Source organism: Nicotiana attenuata, unplaced genomic scaffold (genome assembly GCF_001879085.1).
Source record: "Nicotiana attenuata strain UT unplaced genomic scaffold, NIATTr2, whole genome shotgun sequence".
Lineage (NCBI taxonomy): Eukaryota > Viridiplantae > Streptophyta > Magnoliopsida > Solanales > Solanaceae > Nicotiana > Nicotiana attenuata.
The window spans coordinates 396,884-403,904 of NW_017670530.1; the positions used below are offsets into that span (position 1 = coordinate 396,884).

General features: G+C 36.0%; 1 long non-coding RNA gene across 1 annotated transcript; it reads left to right on the forward strand.

Moving 5' to 3' along the window:
* Positions 1-3,415: 3,415 nt before the first annotated feature.
* LOC109240619 lies at positions 3,416-5,405 on the forward strand. The gene is made up of 2 exons (XR_002070110.1): positions 3,416-3,540; positions 3,866-5,405. It is a non-coding gene; the product is annotated as an uncharacterized LOC109240619 (long non-coding RNA).
* The last annotated feature ends 1,616 nt before the right edge of the window (positions 5,406-7,021 follow it).

Consider the following 7,021-nt stretch of genomic DNA (forward strand, 5'->3'; position numbering starts at 1 on the left):
TTTGGCCCTTATATGCCTTAGTTGGAGTCTGCCTTCATTATTGTCTTGTTACCTCTTATATGGTGGAATAAGGGAGGATATTTATTGTTATAATATTGAAATTGTACGGTGGGATCGGGTTGCACGCCGCAACAGGTGAAATAAGGGTGGATTATTATGGGGAAATAAGGGTGAATTACGATATTGATATTATATGGTCGGATTGGGTTGCGCACCGCAATATGTTTTGTTTATTGTTAGGACATTGATATTGTACGGTAAGATCGGGTTGCACACCGCAACAGGTGAAATCAGGGTGAATTGATATGGTTGAATAAGGGTGAATTATGATATTGATATTATATGGTGGGATCGGGTTGCGCGCCGCAACATGTTTTGTTTATTGTTATGATATTGATATTGTACGATGGGATCGAGTTGCATGCCGCAATAGGTGAAATAAGCGGGAATTGATATGGTGGAATAAGGGTGAATTATGATATTGATATTATAAGGTGGGATTGGGTTGCGCGCTGCAATATATTCGGTATTTTGTATTCCCTGTTTTATTGTATTGGCTTTAATTCTTTCGTACGGGACCCTGAGAAATTGTATTTCTGGTTTCATTGTTTTTCTGAGGATTGAGTTATTGTCAATGACTTATTGCCTTGCCGTCATTTCCTGAGCTCTTTTCCTAATACTATTATTCTGGTGAATTGAGTTTCAAGGTGAGTTTATTACGTGGAGTCATTAGCTCCTGTCTTGCTGAGTTGTTAGTAATATACTGAATTAAAATAAATGAATTAATATCACGCTACCTTGTGTGACCTTTAAGTTAGAACTCGCCGTATATTTCAGTATTTACTATTTCTAATAATCGTTATATTTTATTTCAATTGATTTCCCAACTTAATCTTCTTAACATGTCTGTGGTTTTTATTTACTTAAAAGGAAATTGTTATTATGTTTTAACTTAATAAATTCTATAATAAATGCAATAGCTATTCGATGTTGAATTTTATTTGAAAAATATTATTTTTCTTCACTCAAATAATTTCTAAAATAAACTCATCTTTCTCGCTGATTTCCTATTTGGTCTAGAAACTGTAAATTTACTTTATGATATATAAATGGAATCTCTTGAACATCTTAATAGCAATGCGGATATTATATACCGAGTAGCACGTGGATTTCACCGTGCAAAGCGAGATGAAAAGATGTGGGCACAAGGTGCCATGTGTGTTAAAGGTTTGGAAGTTGTGATTTATGGTATGAGATTGCGAGAATTGGAATTATTGGAACCTTGTATTAGAAACAATTTTTTTGGTTGATTTGACACCGTTTTCCCTACTTGAGCACATTTACACTTACATGTATCCCAACTATGTTGTTGTTTAATTACTTGGCTAACTCTTGTTTCCATTTGTGTTTTTCCTTGTCGCTACTACTGTTTGCAATTCGATTTCTTTTCACTATTGGTATTACTTGATATCCCTTCCTTGTTAGCTTTATGTTATATCCTGCACAAGTTTATATGCTCGGTAGGTGTCTGGACCTGGCCTCGTCACTACTCTACCGAGGTTAGGCTTGACACTTACTGGGTACCACCGTGGTGTACTCATGCTACGTTTCTTCACATTTTTGTGCAGAACCAGCTACTTCAAATCGAGTCGGTTTTAAAACTTATGCTTGGTGATGCTGGAGACTTCAAGGTACACCTGCTGGGCGTTCGCAGACTCCGAAGTCACCTTCTATTGTATTTATTTTCATTGTTTCCTTTTATTTCGGAACAGTGATGTATTTATTATGGATAATTACTCCTAAAGTCATATGACTTGTATACCTGTTTTGGGATTTTAACTTTGTATAAGGATTTCGATTTCGAAATTGTTCGATGTTAGTTAACTATTGTTGTTATTTCAGTTAATGTTACCTAGTTTTAGAGACTAGGTGCCATCACGACTCCTTTGGAAGGGTTTTGGGTCGTGACAAGTTGGTATTAGAGCTCTAGGTTCATAGGTGCTACGATTCATAAGAAGTTTGAGGAGAGTCTTGCGGACCGGTACGGAGACGTCTGTACTTATCTTCGAGGGGCTACGAAAATTATAAGAAAATTCCACTTCTTTCATTCCTTGTCGTACGACATCGATTCAGCTTGAAGCATATATCTTATGTTCCTTTACATCCACTCGTGTATGATATTGCGCTCTCAGTGTCCGTTATGCGCTAGTGGTTGGTGTTGCTACAGATGGGCTACGAGGGAGCCAGGGATGCTCAAACATTGTCTCAACGTGTCGTCCAGACTGAAGATGCGGAGGTATTGAAGTACTATTTAGTTGTTCACATGGGGGTGCAGCAGGTTCTGGCATTGGATTGATAAGAATGAGCTTGGGAAGGTTTGATTGGTTGACGAGTCATCGCGATCGTAGTGGGGTCACGAGGTGAATGTTGATTGAGGATAGTTGGGGGTATTGGAGACTATGTGGTTTATATGGGATTTCAACTTAGTGAAAGGTACATATTATCATTCAAGGCACTGAAGGAAACGAGTTTGACCATCACGAGAATGGACGTGCGCTTAGTAGATGACATGGAGTACCTTGTGATTGGTGTTGTACGAGCTGTGAAGGTTTGTTTTGCGGATCATCAGATTTTATTTTCTATGGCTTCGCGCCAAGTGGGGGAGTCCACTAGCGGCATGCAGATTGCAGAGTTAGGTATTATACCGATTTTGGCCCGAGATGTGTATATGTGATATTGGAAGGTTCCTCGAAATTTATATATGATTAAGATCTGAGACCTTGCATGGGATGATGTTGGGGCTTACGGTATTTGTGCGTCATAATGGGTCTACATTTCAGTATTAAAGGGGATCGAAGAAACAACTTCAGATCCACAGAAGGTCTATTCTGCATGGGCATCTCGGTCGGGGAATTATGGGGTGCTTCAGAGAAAATACGGTGGTTTATGAGCTTCTGGGCTACGTGGCTTGTGTTGATATCCAATTTTGTCCTACTTTTCTTCTGAATAATTTTCTAGTACTCCCTAGTCATTAATAATCTAATATTTTATTTTTGTAATTATTTATTACCTTTATCACTACTATTATAATAGTTATAATTATTGAAGTGATTACTACTATTATAGTCAATGTTTGTATTATTATTATTATTATTATTATTATTATTATTATTGTTGTTGTTGTTATTATTATTAGTGTTACCATTAATATGACTATATTAAGTTAATCACTTATTTAATATATAATATTATATATGTTCAAAGTATTTTTGTTGAGTCCAAATTACTAAGACAAGGGAATCCAATTAAATTAATTTTAAGAAGGAAAGAGATCATGAAAATTTGGCCTAAAATTCATATCAGTTCATTAATCAGCCGAATTGGCCTACTCGAGCCCAATTTCCATAGACCCAAATCTGCCTAGTCCAATATCAAGTTTATCACTTCTAAGAATTAAGGTTTGTCTTTCTTCTTTCTTCCTCTTTGGCGAAAGGTCTCAACCTCCATTATCCATGGCAGAAACTTGCCCCTCCAATTTCAGTAAGTTCTTATATCTCATTCATTTTATTTCTCACACCACGTGAAGCCTGCCGAATCCGTCCAAACCTCCAACGTTCGAATTTGAACGGATATGTGACCAAGATTTTGAATCCAAAATTTTAGATCCCCGCTCTACAGAAACCCTTGTTGTTTTTCACCTATAAATACCTCTCAAAATCTTCAGCCGAAACCAAGGCTTGAACACTGTGAAAAATAATCTCTCAAATCAACTAAATCTTCCAATTTTAATCTTTGTTTTAGTACTTATAATCTGATACTCAAAAGTCCTTTAATTTTGTCGCTCAACTCTTGTATTGTGGAGTAGATGTGGAGTCTCGAAAGCACTCAGTTCACTGCCCCGTGGAAGGTAAAAACTCGACCTTATCCTATTATTCTTATATTACTAACATACCGTATTATTGAATTACGTGTTAGATTCTCTTCCGTTTAATTGAATCAAAATATGTTTGTAGTTTGTACAAAAGGGGACATTAGCACTCATGTCTTTAGGACTTATAATTAAAATCTGCTGTAGTAGCATGTATTTTGCAGCTCTGTTAAGAACCATGCTTCCTTTAATTAAAAGGCCTTGGTTACAAATATTAGTTGTAGAGTAGTATTTGTACTTTGAAATTGATTGCCAGGTTCACTGAAACGTCTTGTGTATAAGTTACTGATTTTGTGACAAAACTGTTATAACTAATGATTTAAGTGTAGAAATCATGACTTAGATCCTTTAAGCTTTTAGATATCATGGCTTAAGATTGTCGTACAAATTTTGTATACAAATTTTGTAATTATAAAGTTTGGTCAAAGTAAAATACTCGATTAAGTGTTCATATTTAGAGTTAAGAAATTTTGTTTATGTCAAAGAAATACATTGTTTGTCAACTTTGAGTTTTGAAGCGAGGATATGTATGTGTTGAAGTGCTGCTCGTTTAAGCTAATAACAAGTTTGAATGCTAATACAGAAATCATAATTTAGTTAATTTTATCTCACTTGTTAGATGCCATGGCCTTAGGCCCAGTTAATTCTTGCTCATTAGGATACATTAAAAGGAGTCTTTTAGTTAAAATGAGTTTTGGTATCATGAACCTGTAGTCTTGTTTGATGTTTTGAATATTCTATCATTATAAATTTGTTTTTATTAGCTAATGTAGTGTTAACTGATAAGCAGAAAACGTTAATATAGTATAACTAGATTTAAAAGAGAATAGGTTAGTTACCTATACGTTTAAGCTATGGATTAAGCCTGCTTTTGGTACAGCTGTATTAGACATAGTTGTAAACAGTAAGAAACCTGCCTTTAACACTTTATTGCCAACTTGATCATGTATTTTAAACATAATTGCAAGTGATTTGTCTGTCTCCTAAGTGTAAAATGTCAAGATACATCATATATAAATTAGTGAACTTCAGTCTATCATACTCGAGTAGACATTATGAAGGAATATTTTCAATTTTACTGTCTGTTGTGTATTAAGTGACAGTGTGTTCTTTCTTCTATTTACTTTAGCATCCATATATATAGTTGTGAATCAGATTTTCTATTGTAATTCTTCTTTACTTTCTTTTCTTTCTCTGTTCGCATGTACACCTGGGACGAGTGTTCGAATGCTAATGAAAGAGTCTTTCAACTCTCATGGAGTTAGCCATCACATTTATCTATTCCTCGTGGTCTCGAATTTCATTCAAGGAAAACAATTGATGAATAGCAGAAGCATGGTCCTTTGTGGGGCTGCAGGAATAGGCATTTAAGCCTCTTTCTTATATCTATTGCCTTTGCTTTGATTATATGACTAAATGATTGCCTTGATTATTTGAATTACTTGTTTATGTGTTAAAATTATCTTGGTTTGGAATACAGCTAATAGCTAGCATGATTACTTAAGATTATTCATTTAGTTTAATAACCAAACTCTTTAGGGAAAAAAAATGTTGGACAATAGTTTTAGGTTTAGAGAATTAAGGAATACATAATTTGTCACTTCTATCTAACAAATGTGTTCTTAAACAAATTAGTAGTCATTAGAATTTGTTTCAAAGTTCACATTTAGTGTACTGCAATTTCGACTTGGCTCACGTCCTTTTAGTCCAACAACATTTTCACAATCAAACTCTTTGAATTCAATCCACTTTCCTAAAATATTTGTTTCGTCTTATAATTTGCACATATTCTAATCAATTGACTCTAGTCCGGTTGGTAAATCATTTTATGGATCTTAAAGAGTGCTTTACACCTTCTCTTTAAGATTAACTGAACCCTTACCTTAGAATTTCTGAAGTTTAGTAGACCATGTGCATAGTTAATATTAGTAAAAATAGGCGTCCCAATTCACCTTTGAAATAATTAGGTGGCGACTCTTTAGTTAGTAATTAATTATGAGAATCACCAATAAGTTATACTCTAATTTGATCCGGTTAAAATGGGGTATAACAGCTTGTGCTAGGATTTTTTGCATTGAGTTTTGGTTGGGGTAGTTGTGTATCGACAAGGAGAAGTGTTACCTCAGAGGAAAGGCGAGGAGTAACCGAAGAAATGGGTCAGCTCTGTTGTGTTGGGTCAGCATAGCAATGGAAGCAATTGATCCTTTTCTAATGGGAATTCCCTACCGGCATTTCTTGCACTACTCTTGGGTTGGACGGTTGTGTGGCTCGATTGAGTTGGGGAGATGCAGTCCTGATGGCTTAGTTGCGTGTGCGCGGGTCTCGGAGAGTTCTCAATGGTCTCGGCCACGGCTTGAGTCGGTTGTCTGCTACGGGCATAAGGAATATGTTGTAGATATGGTTTTCTCCTGGATGGATATCAGAAGTTAATAGAATGTTGGCATTATTGGATATCATATGTGAAGAGCGTGTATTTTAGGAAGGAACTTTAAGTTTTTGTTTGCAAATGCTTGGCTAGCGGCATGATGATTACTGGGTTTTGAGGCTTCTGAGGTTCAGGTTTTGTACGCGTCCCGAAAGTGTATATGGGTGCTTCGGTAAGATGATGGGGTGTGAATGATATATCAGCCATTCGAGTAGCGTAGTTGAGTTCGGGTATGGAAATTTTGGTATTTATGAGGTTTTGGGGCTGGATGTCCTCATATGCGAACTATTTCTTGTTTGCGGAATGGTGAAGGAATGTTGAAAATGGGATAACTGATAGCATACATTATCGATAGATTGCTATGGGTTTTGGAAGGATATTTACCTATTTGGGAAGGAACGAGATTTGGTTGGGGGTTATTTGAAAGCTCAATGAGAATGTGTATTTTACATCAGATCAAGTTTGGGTGCTATTGTAAGATTGTTATCACGGTTATGCTACCGGTCAGAATGGATATTATTTGTGCCCTAGTCTATGTTATGTTCTACTCTCTTATGATGTGATGGGCTGTGAGGTTGTATGATTATTCTCCGCGCATGTTGTAATTCCGTTCAGGCCTTATGGTGATGCGGGCAAGATGGCCCTCGTGATGTTGATTTACTTATTGC